Genomic DNA, 14,716 nt, shown 5'->3' with positions numbered 1-14,716 from the left:
TCAGATTGTTTGGGTTTTCTTGGTGTTGACTTGCATAGCTTCTTTATATATTTTGGATATTAATTCCTTATTGGATATATAATTTGTAAATATCTTCTCTTATTCAGTAGGTTGACTTTTTGTTTTCTTGGTTTCCGTCGCTATGTAAAAACTTTTTATTTTGGAGTAGTCTTAACAGTTTATTTTTGCTTTTGCTTCTCTTGCCTTAGGAGACATATTTAGAAAAATGTTGGTAAGGCTGATGTCGGGGAAATTATGCCTGTCTTTTCCTCTAGGATTTTTATGGTTTCAGGTCTTGCATTCAGGTCTGAATCCATTTTGAGTTTATTTTTGTTTGTATTGTAAGAAAGCAGTCCAGTTTCATTCTTCTTCATGTAGCTATCCAGTTTTCCCAATATCATGTATTGAAAAGATTATCTGTTCTCTATTGCATATTCTTGCCACCTCTGTCATGTATTAATTGATCATATAAATGTGGGTTTCTTTCTAGGGTCTCTATTTTGTTTCACTGATCTATTTTTGTGCCAGTATCATACTGTTTTGATTACTACAGTTTTGTAGTATATCTTAAAATTTGGAATTATGATACCTCCAGCTTTATTGTTCTTTCTCAGGATTACTTTGGCTGTTCGGGATCTTCTGAGGTTCCATTCAAATTTTAGGATTATTCTAATATTTTGAAAAATGCTTTTGGTATTTTGATAGGATTGCACAGAATCTGTTGATAGCTTTAGATAATATGGACATCTTGACAATATTAATTCTTCCAATTCATTAGCACAGAACATCTTTCCATTTGTTTATGTCATCTTCAATTTCTTTCTTCAGTGTTTTATAGTTTTCAGAGTATGGGTCTTTCACCTCTTTGGTTAAGTTTATTCATATGTATTTTATTATTTTTAGTACACTTGTAAATGGTGTTTCTTTGTTTTTTTAATTTCTCTTTCTGTGACTTTGTTGTTACTGTATAGAAATGCTACAAATTTCTAGGTATTAATTTGAAATCCTGTTACTTTACTGAATTTGTTTTATTACTTTTAGTAGTTTTTGGTGGAGTCTAGAGGATTTTCTACATATAGTATTGGGTTATCTGCAAATAGCAACAGTTTAACTTCTTTACCAATATGGATGCCTCTTCTTGTTCTTGTCTGATTGCTATGGCTAGGACTTCTAGTACTATGTTGAATAAAAGTGGTGAGAGTTGATATCCTTGTTTTGTTCCTGATCTTAGAGGGAAAACTCTCAGTTTAAGTTAATTGAGTATATTGTTAGTTGTAGGTTTTTCATATATGCCTTATTATGTTGAGGTATCTTTTCTCTAATGCCATTTTGCTGAATATTTTTAGCATAAATGGGTGTTGCACATTGTCAAATGCTTTTCTGAATCTATTTAGGTGATCATACGATTTTTATCCTTCATTTTGTTAGTATGGTGTATGATGTTGATTGATTTGCAAATATTGAACCATCCTTGCATTCCAGGAACAAATCCTACCCGATCGTGGTGAATGATTTTTTAATGTATTTTTATGCAGTTTGATAATATGTTGAGGATTTATGTTTATAAACATAAACATCAGGGATATTGGCCTATAGTTTTCTTTTTTGTGGTGCCTTTGATTTTATTATCAGGGTAATGCTGGCCTCAAAGAATATATTTGGTAGCTTTCCTTCCTCTTCTATTGTTTGGAATCATTTGAGGAGAATATGTATTCTTCTTTAAATGTGGTAGAGGGGCACCTGGGTGGCTCAGTCAGTTAAGTGTCTGCCTTCAGCTCAGGTCATGATATCAGGGTCCTAGGATCAAGCCCCACATGGGGCTTCCTGCCCGGCAGGGAGTCTGCTTCTCCCTCCCCCTGCTTGTGCTCATGGGCTCTCTCTTAAATAATAAAATCTTTAAAAATTTTAAAAATATAAATGTCTGGTAGAATTCACTTGTGAATCTATCTGGTCCTGAAATTTTTTTAATAGTTTTTTGATTATTGATTCAGTTTTGTTATTTATTATTGCCTGTTCAGACTTTCTATTTCTTCCTGGTTCAGTTTTGGAGGACTGTATGTTTCTAGGAATTTATCCATTTCTTCTAGATTTTCCAGTTTGTTGGCATGTAAGTTTTCATAGTATTCTCTTATAATCATTTGTATTTCTTTGATGTCAGTTGTTACTTCCCCCTCTCATTTCTGATTTTATTTGTGTCCTTTCTCTTTTTTTCCTTGGTTAGTCTGGCTAAAGGCTTGCCAGTTTTATCTTTTCAAAGAATAAGCTTTTGGTTTCATTTACTTTTTTTTAATTGTTTTTTAGTCTTTGCATCACTGATTTCTGCTGTGATCTTCATTATTTCCTTTCTTTTAATAAGGATAAGATTTAACTTTAAAACAGATGTATGTGGAAATTAAAATTTCTATATATTTCTATAAATCTATATGTTTCCTATAAAATTAATATTTCTACATATCCTAATTGCAACATTCTGGATGATCAGAACTGACCTCTTCTCATTTTTGTTGGCCTTCCCTTGCTGATGTCCTATGCAGGACTGCATCTGTCTAGTTGACATTTATGAAGGGACAAGTGTCTGCTGATGTACAGGTCCATGGTGAAGGGCTACACAGGTTGTACACTGCGTAACAGTGGGCTCCTTCACAAAGAGATTCTGCTGTGAGTGGCTGCCCCTGGAGCTATGCAACTGGGAAGGCCTGGGATGCAGTGACAGCTTAACAAAGCATGGCCAGAGGACCAGGAGGACTCTGCCCTGGAATCACTAGAGTGCTTGCTGAAATGCATGTTCCTACAAGCTTAGGGTGGAAGGATAGGAGGACTGGAATGTTTATTTTATTTTATTTTTATTTATTTATTTTATTTTATTTTATTTAAAGATTTTATTTATTTATTTGACAGAGAGAGATCACAAGCAGGCAGAGAGGCAGGCAGAGAGAGAGGAGGAAGCAGGTTCTCTGAGGAACAGAGAGCCCGATGCGGGGCTCGATCCCAGGACTCTGAGATCATGACCTGAGCCGAAGGCAGCGGCTTAACCCACTGAGCCACCCAGGCACCCCTGGAATGTTTATTTTAAAATAAGCATCAGGGGCGCCTGGGTGGCTCAGTGGGTTAAAGCCTCTGCCTTCGGCTCAGGTCATGATCTCAGAGTCCTGGGATCGAGCCCCGCATCGGGCTCTCTGTTCCTCAGAGAACCTGCTTCCTCCTCTCTCTGCCTGCCTCTCTCCCTACCTGTGATCTCTCTCTGTCAAATAAATAAGTAATATCTTTTAAAAAATAAAATAAGCATTAGAGGGACGCCTAGGTGGCTCAGCCGGTTAAGCCTCTGCCTTAGGCTCAGGTCATGATCTCAGGGTCTTGGCATGCAGCCTGCCTCAGGTTCCTTGCCCCCACCCCCCATTCACACACACCCATGCAAGTGCTCTCTCTCAAAATCTTTAAAAATAAAATAAGCATTACAGTTAATTCTTGAGCGTATTGCTGAAACATACTATTTTTTGGTGAAAGTTACTATCTGCTGTTTCTCCTCTGCCCCTAAGGAAACCTCCAAATGAGAGAGGTCTGACCTTGTGCTCTGGGGAGCAGTTCTGGCATGGCCTGCCCCAGCATCTGATCAACCTGCTGCAGTCATTGGAAGTTCTTTGCTAAGCCAGGGAAATATAAAGCCCTTGTCAAAGAGGTGTATTAGGAGCTCCACAGAACAGAATTTCAAGACCTCGGCCTCAGTTTCCCTTCTGCCATTAAGTAGCCATGTGCACCTAGTTAAACTCATAAAATTTTTCTGCACAAATTTTCTTGTGTGTTTTCTTGCATTAAGTCAGAATGTATCTTCTAGACCTTGAGCTAAAACCATGTCTTTTTTCCTAAGTTACGAGGGTGAAAAAAAGTACCTGCTGTGGAGCCACGATTCACAAGGTATCTCTAAAACTCCAAAAACCTTAAATTTCAGAGCTTTCTGTATTTTGGGATTTTAGGCTGAGATATTGTAGAGTGGTACTAATGCCAGTTTTTATGTCTTAGCTAAAGCTTGTACTTTGGGTCCAAAATACATCTTTGATGTTAGAGAAGAGAGTATGGACGAGGAATATAGGGGCCAAAATGGCCACAGCACTATGGCGAGGAGATAAAATGCTGAGAAATAAATACATGAGCCTGGCCCTTCACTAATTAGCTCTGATGTGGGGCAAATTAATTAACCTCTTTGCACCTTACTTCTCCCACCTGTAAGTCATCAAAGGGTTGTGAGTTTAAAATAACTTATGACATTGTCATTTAGAATACTACTTAGCCCATGGTACTGGATAGATACCAGTTTGCATTATTCTAGGAATTGTGTTAACTTACCTGTTTCCGTTGCTTGCTTCTGTGTGGAGATGGGGCAGGTAAGATGAGGTAGAGACTGTGAGATGGTATGAGTTGGCAGAGGGCACTGTCAGTTCTCACTACAGCGGATGTTCCCAGTTGTGCTCCAGGACTAGTGTTCAGCAGCTTCCATCTCCCCCGCCCCAACCCCCAGGCCCCCACCATCCTTGTGCATGCACCTGTCTACCTATAAACCCAGGAGTGTCATTCATTCTACCCACTGACAGAGATGATGTAAACAAAGGCAGACTGAATTCTTCAGGAAAGGGATTCTATTATTTAACTAAAATATAAGCTTATTTTGCCACGGATTTTAGCCTATATGGGTTGCTATGAAAAGTTAAGAAAGCAGGAGCCCTAGGGGACTTCCCTTTGTATTTAGACTATGTGTCTGTTGTTGCCAGTGAATCCAGATTAAACAATTCTAAAATGAAACAGAAACACTTAGTTTCCATGAATTGACTCATCTTCTCCACAGCTCAGGAAATTCTGCTTATGATTTTGAAAGATTGCGGGCCAGAGGATTGCCCCTCCTCCTGATGCCAGAGTACTCTCTGGACTGTGGCTTGCTGTGGCCACTAAAGTAAATCACTGGTTCTAAAATCCCGACTGCTGAAGCAAAGTAACTCCACTTAAGGCTGAGTCCTTGATGGAACCTACAAGCTAAACCAAATGGCCCATTGACCACTGGACACCTGCTCAGTCTGAGAGGCCATTTCTCTCCGATGTGATCCTGCGTGATGAAAATGTTTTCTCTTTCCTTAAAAGTATGCAGTTGTTAGGTTAGATTCTTTGTAACCACCCTAGTGTCAGATGTCCAGGTTTTCATGGACACCACAATCTACAGCTTTGTTTCTGCCATCTTTGTTTCCGCCCCAGTCAACCTTAGATAGAATCTTTCCTAATTCTTGTGGAAAGTATTATTTTGGGAATGCTTATTTTTCTGCCAGAGGACTAAGGATTGCTAGAGGAAGGGGAGATTGAAATGGAGGTTTCTTTTAATTTACTTACCTTCTCACGACTGCCAGAAATGACAAGACTTCTAAAAGGGAAAACAATCTTTCTGTGGTTTCAGATCAGCTGTTTTTAAGCCCCATTCACTGACTAACTTAATCAGATTTTCCTTAAAAAGAATTGTTCTGGGATCAAAATTTGTATTCCTTGAGCATACAAGTTTCAGCCTTGAGCATTTTTTCCCTGTGAAATGATTAACCTCTAAGAAAACTAATAGTGTCTTAATTATACTGATGCTACCAGGAAATGCCATAACAGTCTTTGATCCCCTTTTCCCTTTGTCACTTTCTTGGTTTTTATTTACATTTATTTTAACCAAGGACGTTAATTCAGAACCTTGGGAACTTCCCACCTACACAAAGGCACATTCACAACACAGGTAAAGAATCTTTCATTCAATGATTCTAAAATACTCTATAAGTAAACTATAAACTTTTAAGTAACTCCATGTATCCATCACTGAAAGATATTTCCTAATGAAGTGGAAAATCACCAACCTACCATGTTTTAGGATACTTGGGTGAGGTAGGATGGGAAAAAAAAATTACTGATTTTGAAAATGAATATTTGATTATTATTTTTTTTAATTTTAATGGCCACAGCTACACAAATCTGGTAATGAAATTGCTGTTAGCAATTGCATGCCGGTGGGTAAGCCAATTAGCTTAGATCTCTATCTCGAAGGTAACTTCCAGTTCTGACAGGCGACCACAGAGCTGTGGTATTCTTTTATATCTTTCCAACTCTAAGACTGTGTTGTATAAATCCTGAAGAAGAAAAAGCAAATCTGTGTAATCCTACTGCTTCCACTAAACCCTTCAAGAAAGATAAGGCTTTGCCTTGTTTTGTGAGTCTTTAGGGCAGTATCGCCATAATACATTCTCGCCAGAAATGTTGAACCTGAATCTTACCAAACCTTAAAATTGAATCTCAGTTTAATAGGAAATGTGGGAAGGAGATAAACACCACCATTTGGGGGCACGGTGGGGGTACCTGGGTGGCTTAATTGGTTAAGTGTCTGACTCTTGATTTCAACTAGGGTCATGATCTCAGGGTCGGGACGTTGAGCCCCAAGTCCTGCTTGTGCCCGGCATGGAGCCTGTTTAAGATTCTCTCTCCGGGGACGCCTGGGTGGCTCAGTTGGTTAAGCAGCTGCCTTCAGCTCAGGTCATGATCCCAGCGTCCTGGGATGGAGTCCCACATCGGGCTCCTTGCTTGGCAGGGAGCCTGCTTCTCCCTCTGCCTCTGCCTGCCGCTCTGTCTGCCTGTGCTTGCTCTCGCTCCTCTCTCTCTGACAAATGAATAAATAAAATCTTAAAAAAAAAAAAAAAAAAAGATTCTCTCCGCCTCACCTTCTGCTCCTCCCCACCAACCCAGTGAATGTGCATGTGTGTTTGCACATGTGTGCACATGCATGTACTCTCCCTCCAAAAAAACCCCAAAAAACAAAAAAACACCATTTGGAAGCAAGTGGACAAATCCAGTTTGTGGACAGTTTATTTGAAAATTGCCCTGGTCTCTTCAATAATTCATAATAGCTCAGTCAGTCTGCAAAGTTCGGGGTGGGGGGATTAAAACTCAAACAAATTGAATGTAGAATGATGTTTGATGCAATTGGAGAAATTTGAATGAACTAACTATTAAAGTATAATAAGGGTAAAATGCCATGAGGTCTGAAGTTTGCTTTAAACTACTTTAATATGTAAGCAAATATGGCAAGACAATACCAGTTTAAATACAACATATGGAATTTGCACTACTATTACAATCGAAAAAAATTATAAAAATCACATGAAAGAAAATTGTACAACCTTCACAGACCTGCTTTAATTTCTTTACACCACTTCTAGTCATGATGTACTTGTACACATAATCTACATTTCAAGCTCATTCCTTTTTACTTTGCTCTTCATGTAAATACAGAACAAATGGCCTAACTTGTGGTTCTTGGAAACAAGTGGTCCATGCGTTAATCCTTGAGACCCTCTCAGGAAATACAAAAGGCCAAAACTCTTCATAATAAAAAGGTTATTTGCCTTTTTTAACTGTTACAGTTAAGATACAAAAAAATTGTTGTTTGGCAGTGTTAAAATAGATTTCCCAAATAGTGAAGCATATTCATTGTTGTCACAATCAGCACTCTTTAAAGATGAGAAAACACTTTTTGTACCATTTGTAAATAGAATAAAATAAATCATACTTTTCTTTTTCTGTCTTTTAAAAGAAACACGTATTACTCTAAAAATTACAAAGAATAAGAAAAAAATCATAATCAGAATAAATCTCAAAAAACTAGCTCACAAACAATGGTAAATAAAGGAAGATTGTGTAATCAATTGGTCTTGCAGCGTTTTTTTCTTTTTTTTTTTTTTTTTTTTTAAAGATTTTATTTTTTATTTATTTGACAGAGAGAGATCACAAGCAGACAGAGGCAGGCAGAGAGAGAGGAGGAAGCAGGCTCCCTGCTGAGCAGAGAGCCCGATGCGGGGCTCGATCCCAGGACCCTGAGATCATGACCTGAGCCGAAGGCAGCGGCTTAACCCACTGAGCCACCCAGGCGCCCCTTGCAGCGTTTTTTTCTAAGAAAAGTTTGAATGACTTGCAAAGGAAATCATGTTCAAAGAACATCAAACTATCGTTTTTCATTTTTAAAAAATTTTTATTCAATTTATTTAAACTTAAAAAATCAGTTTATTTCTCCCAACCCCAGCCAGTCTATTTTCTGTGTCTATGAACTTGGTTCTAATCTTTTTTTCTTTTTAGATCCCACATATAAAAGAGATCATACAATGTTTGTCTTTTTTTATCTTATTTCACTTAGCAAAATGCCCTCAAGGAAAATCCATTTTGTCACAAAGGGTGGAATTTCATTCTTTTTAATGGCTAGATAATATTCTATTGTTATATAGTATGTTTTCTTTACCATTCATTCACTGATGGACACTCAGATTGTTTCTAGATCTTGGCCATTGTAAACAATGCTGCAGTAAAAATAGGGGTGTAAGTATCTCTTTGAGTTACTGTTGTGATTGGTTTTTGTTTTTTGTTTTGGATAAATACCCAGAGTAGAATTTGCTGGATCCTATGATGGTTCTATTTTTAATATTTTGAGGAAACCCATGTTATTTTTCATGGTGGCTGCACCAATTTACAACTCCAATAACAGTGTACAAGGGCTCCTTTTTCTCCACTTCCTTGCTAGCACTTGTTGTTTTTTGACTTTTAGATAACAGAGCCCCACATCGGGCTCTCTGCTCACAGCAGGGAGCCTGCCTCCTCCTCCTCTCTCTCTCTAAAATAAAATAAATAAAATAAATAATAATTTTTATTATTTTTATTTTTAAATTATTTTTATTTAATTTTTATTAATAATAAATAATAATAATAAAATAAATAAATAAATCTTTAAAAAAAGATTTTATTTATTTATATGACAGAGCTCACAAGTAGGCAGAGAGGCAGGGAGGTTGGGGGGCGGGTGTGGAGAAGCAAGCTCCCTGCTGAGCAGAGAGCCCGATGCGGGGCTCAATCCCAGGACCCTGAGATCATGACCTGAGCTGAAGGCAGAGGCTTAACTCACTGAGCCACCCATATAAATTATATTTTTTAATGGAGAGGAAAATTGTTAGTGTCTTAACACGCATCAAGATAGTAGCACCAGGGGCGCCTGGGTGGCCAGTGGGTTAAGCCTCTGCCTTCGGCTCAGGTCATGATCTCAGGGTCCTGGGATAGAGCCCCCCCATCGGGCTCTCTGCTCAGCAAGGAGCCTGCTTCCTCCTCTCTCTGCCTGCCTCTCTGCCTACTTGTAATCTCTGTCTGTCAAATAAAATCTTAAAAAAAAAAAGATAGTAGCACCAAATATACCATTAGTTATTAGACTCTCCATGTACAGTAATCAAACACAAAACCTAATAATTTTACTCAAAGATGTCTTTGACAAAGCAATAAAAGAGACTTTATGTATCTGCTTTTTAGTACATGTCTTTTATTGTGTGTGTTGAAATGGGAAGCAAATTTGTTGCGCTGAAGAATGATGTTTGTCTCAAGGAAAAGCACTTGTGTGCTTGTTCTGAATTATTTGCTGAACTGGCCACTTTTTCCAGGGAAACCGTATTTAGTTGAAAGAATAACTAACAAATACACTGGTTACTTAGACTTGGATATTTGACAAACATTTTCTCAAAAATGAAGTGTCATTTCCAGGAAGCAATTGATATTTTAGCCAGTAACAAATTTTGAGCTTTCAAGTGAAAATATGAATTTTGGAAAACTTGCCCTAATACTATAAGTTTGACAGTTGTCCAATACTTAAAAAGTTTTCTAATGAATTGGTACTGATATTAATGAATGTAACTTTTAAAATATTTTATAGTATGTCAAAATTTTGAAAATTGGCATAATTCAAGGATCTAATATTTTAAAATATTTTATAGGTATGTCAAAATTTTGAAAATTGGCATAATTCAAGGATCTAATATTTTACAAGTGATCAATGTAAGATGTTACAAAATCATGCATGGGTAAAATATTCAAAGTGCAAGATAAGCCATTGGATTTTTTTTTAAGATTTTATTTATTTCTTTGATAGACAGCGAGAGAGGGAACACACGCAGGGGCAGTGGGAGATGGAGAAGCAAGCTTCCCGCCAAGCAGGGAGCCTGATGCGGGACTCAATCCCAGGACCCTGGGATCATGACCTGAGCCAAAGGCAGATTCATAACGACTGAGCCATCCAGGTGCCCCAAGCCAATGGATTTTAATGCAACAGAAAAGTTCCTTGATACGGTTTCTAACTCCACATTGCAATTAACCTTTAAGAAAATGCCACATGACAAATACCTACAATTATCTGAAAATGCTATTAAAAATATCTTTTCCTGGGGTGCCTGGGTGGCTCAGTTGGTTGAGCCACTGACTGCCTTCAGCTCAGGTCGTGATCCTGGAGTCCCAGGATCGAGTCCCGCATCGAGCTCCCGCTTAGCAGGGAGTCTGCTTCTCCCTCTGACCCTCTCCCCTCTCATGCTCTCTCTCTCGCTCGCTCTCAAGTAAATAAATAAAATCTTTTAAAAAATCTTTTCCTTTTCCAACTATATATCTTTATCTAGCTATATTTTCTTCATATACTTCAATCAAAACAACATATTATGATAAATTGAATGTAGAAACAGACATGTGTATTCCAGCGTCACCTATTAAATTAGTGAAAGAAATTGGCAAAAATGTATAGGAATACCACTCTTCTCACTATTTTGTTTTGGGAAATATAATTGTTTCATAAAAATGTTCTTTATGTTAAGATGGGATAATTCATTATTTTAAACTTCTAGAATTATTAACTTATTGGTATATTGATATGATTAATTATATATGAACAAATATAATGTAATTTAAACTTATGAGTAATTTTAAATAATTTTAAACTTATAGAAAAGCTGCAGAAATAACAATAATGTGAAGAATATCCATATACTCATTATGTAAATTCAATTTATTAACATTTATGCCATTTGGTTTATCATGGGCTCTCTCTCCCTCCCACCACCTCCTTCCCCCTATACACACATACATTCAGGCACCTGCTCATATATGTGTATGGAGGGAGGGAGGGAAGAAAAGAGAGAGAAGCTGATCTTTTTCTGAAACCTTTTCCCTAAATACTTCAAAGTGTATTCTCCACAAATAGAGAGATTCTCTTTCACAGCCATTGTATATTTATTGACATTAGTAAATTTTACCTTGATTATGTTTTTACCTCATCCATCTGTATTTCAATTTCACATTTTTCTAGTTTCTTATGGTAAGAAGTTCTGTTATCTATTTGAAATCTTTCCTCTTTTGTAATGTAGGCATTTATAGCTATAAATTCACGTTTGAACACTGTGTTGGTTGTGCTTTTATTGTTATTTTGTTCACTTTAAAATTGGTTATTAAACTGAATTTTTTTTTTAAGATTTTATTTATTTATTTGACAGAGAGAGATCACAAGTAGACGGAGAGGCAGGCAGAGAGAGAGAGAGAGGGAAGCAGGCTTCTTGCTGAGCAGAGAGCCCGATGTGGGACTCGATCCCAGGACCCTGAGATCATGACCTGAGCCGAAAGCAGCGGCTTAACCCACTGAGCCACCCAGGCGCCCCTAAACTGAATTTTTTTTAGCTATTGAGTTGTATGAGTTCTTTACATATTTTGGATATATGCTCTATATCAGATATATGGTTTGTAAATATTTTTTTCCCATCCTTTAAATTCTTTCATTTTGTTGATTATTTCTTTTGAGCAGAAGCTTTTTAGCTTGATATAGCCCAACTTATTTCAGACTTTGTTGCTTGTACTTTAGGCGTCCTATCCCCTAAATCATTGCCAAGACCTTTATCAAGGAGCTTTTTTCCTGGGTTTTCTTCTAGGAGTTCTATGGCTTTAGGTCTCATATTTAAGCCTTTAGTCCAATTCAGGGTAATTTGTATGTGTGTGTAGGGGGGATAAGATAAGGATATAGTTTCATATAGTTTCATTCTTTTACATGTGAATATCCCATTTTACAAGCATCATTTATTGAAGAGACTGTCTTGTCTCCATTAAGTATTCTTGGCTCCCTTGTCAAATATTAGTTGAATACACATGCAAGGGTTTATTTCTGGGCTTTCAGTTCTATTCCACTGGTCTATGTATTTGTCTTTTATTTGTTTTTAAGGATTTATTTATTTATTTATTTATTTATTTATTTATTTATTTTAGAGAAAGTGTGTGTGTTTATGTGTTGGAGGGGTGAGTGAGGGATAGAGAATCTCAAGCAGACTCTGCACTGAGCACAGAGACTGACGTGGGTCTCGATCTCATGACCCTGAGATCATGACCTGGGCCAAAACCAAGAGTTGGATGCTTAACCAATTCTGCTATTTGGTACCAAGTAACCCTATGTGTTTATTTTTATGCCAGTACCATGCTGTTTTGATGACTATAGCTTTAGAACATAACTTGAAATCAGGAAACATGATGCCTCCCACTTTGTTCTTCTTTCTTAGGATTGCTTTAGCTTTTTATTTAGCTTTGTGGTTCCAAATAAATTTTTAGGAGGTTTTTTTTTCTACTTCAGTAAAAAATGCCATTAGAATCTTCACAGGAATTTCATTGAATTTACAGATGGCTTTTCCTAGTATTGATATTTTAACAATATTCTTCAAATCCATGATCATGGGGTATCTTTCCATTTATTTGTGTTGTCTTCAATTTATTTCATCAATGTCTTGTAGTTTTTAGAGTAGAGATCCTTCACATTCTTGGTTTAATTTATTCCTAATATTTTATTGTTTTTGATGCTATTGTAAAATGAATCATTTTGTTATATATATTTTCAGATAACTCAGTTTATAGAAATGCTGCTGATTTTTGTATGTTAATTTTTTATCCTGCAACTTTACTGAATTTGTTGATTAAAAGTTTTCTGCTGGAGTCTTTAAGGTTTTATATATATATAATCATGTCATCTGCAAAAGGAGACAATTTTATTTTTCCTTCTCAGTTCTGATGCATTTTGTATCATTATTTTGCCTGATTGCTCTGGCTATGATTTTTTTAGTACCATGTTGAATAGTCATGGTGAGAATGGGCATCCTTGTCTTGTTCCTGATCTTAGAGGAAAAATTTTCCAACTTTCATCACTGAATATGGTATTAGCTGAAATTGCCTTTATTATGTGAAGGTATGTTTCTTCTATACCTAATTTGTTAAGATTTTTATCATGGGGGCACCTGGGTGGCTCAGTTGGTTAAATGTCTGACTTCAGCTCAGGTCATGATCTCAGGGTCCTAGGATAGAGTGCCATGACTGGCTCCCTGTTCAGTGGGGAATCTGTTTTTCCCTCTCCCTCTGTCCTTTCCCCCACTCACTTTCTTTCTCTCTTTCTCAAATCAATACATAAAATAATTTTTTAAAAGTTTTTTATCATGAACAGCTGGTGAATTTTGTCAAATGCTTTTCTGTGTCTATTGAGATGGTCATATGGATTTCTTCTTTCATTCTACTAATGTGGTATATCACATTGATTTAAGTATGTTGAGTCATACTTGCATCTAAGAGTAAATCACACTCAGTTATGGTGAATGATCTTTTTAAAGTGCTTCTGAATTTGGTTTACTAGAATTTTACTGAGAATTTTTGCATTTATATTCATCAGGGATATTGGCCTATAGTTTTTTTGTTTCTTGTTTCTTGTTTCTTTTTTCTTTTTCTGGTAGTGTCCTTTTCTGGCTTTGGTATCAGGGTAATGCCGGCCTTATAAAATGATTTTGGGGGTGTTCTCTCTTCTTTGTTTTTTTTGTTTTTTTTTTTTTTTTTTGGAAGAGTCTGAGAAAGATTGGAATTAATTCTTTAAATGTTTGGTAAAATTCTCCAGTGAAGCCATCTAGTCCTGCACTTTTCTTCTTTGAGAGAGTTTTGATTACTGATTCAAACTTCTTACTAGTAATTGGTTTGTTCAGGTTTTCTATTCTTTGTGATTCAGTCTTGGTAGCTGTAATTTTTTTTTAAGATTTTTTTTTTAAGTAATCTCTTAAAAAGGAGATTAATTAAGATTAATTCCTGCACCCAACATGGGGTTCAGACTTATAACCCTGAGATCAAGAGTCGCATGGTCTACCAACAGAGCCTGCCAGGTACCCTGATAGTTGTATATTTCTAAGAATTTTTCCACTTCTTCTAGGTTATCCAGTTTGTTGGCATATAATTCATAGTAGCATCTCATGATTTTTTTTTAAAGATTTTATTTATCCATTTGACAGACAGAGATCACAACTAGGCAGAGAGGCAGGCAGAGAGAGAGGAGGAAGCAGGCTCCCTGATGAGCAGAGAGCCCGATATGGGGCTCAATCCCAGGACCCTGGGATCATGACCTGAGCTGAAGGCAGAGGCTTTACCCATTGAGCTACCCAGGCACCCCATGATTTTTTATATATCTGTGGTATTAATTGTATGTCTCTTTTATATTTATAATTTTGCTGATTTGGGTCCTCCTTCTTTTCTCCTTGCTTAGTGAAGCTAAAGTCTTGTCCACTTTCTTTGTTTCAAAGAATCAACTCAATCTATTTTGTTCATGTTCTCTATTTCATTCATTTTTGTTCTTAAATTTATTATTTTTTTCCTTCTGCTCATTTGGGCTCATTTCTTTTTCTTTCTTTCTTTCTTTCTTTCTTTCTTTCTTTCTTTCTTTCTTTCTTTCTTTCTTTCTTTTTTTTTTTTCAGTAAGTAACCTCTACCCCAAACACAGGACTAAAATTCCTGACCCCGAGATCAAGAGTCACATGCTCTAATGACTGAGCCAGCCCCTTCTAGTTTCTTAAAGCATAGAGTT

At 36.7% G+C, this 14,716-nt stretch overlaps 1 protein-coding gene across 1 annotated transcript in view; it reads left to right on the top strand.

The window, feature by feature from the left end:
• LOC125101136 (uncharacterized) overlaps window positions 1-14,716 on the top strand; it is a 95,386-nt gene that overhangs the window by 75,867 nt on the left and 4,803 nt on the right. The window lies entirely within an intron of this gene.

Source organism: Lutra lutra, chromosome 5 (assembly GCF_902655055.1).
Source record: "Lutra lutra chromosome 5, mLutLut1.2, whole genome shotgun sequence".
Lineage (NCBI taxonomy): Eukaryota > Metazoa > Chordata > Mammalia > Carnivora > Mustelidae > Lutra > Lutra lutra.
Note: the sequence above shows the minus strand (reverse complement) of the source record. Positions and strands in the feature narration are given on the sequence as shown.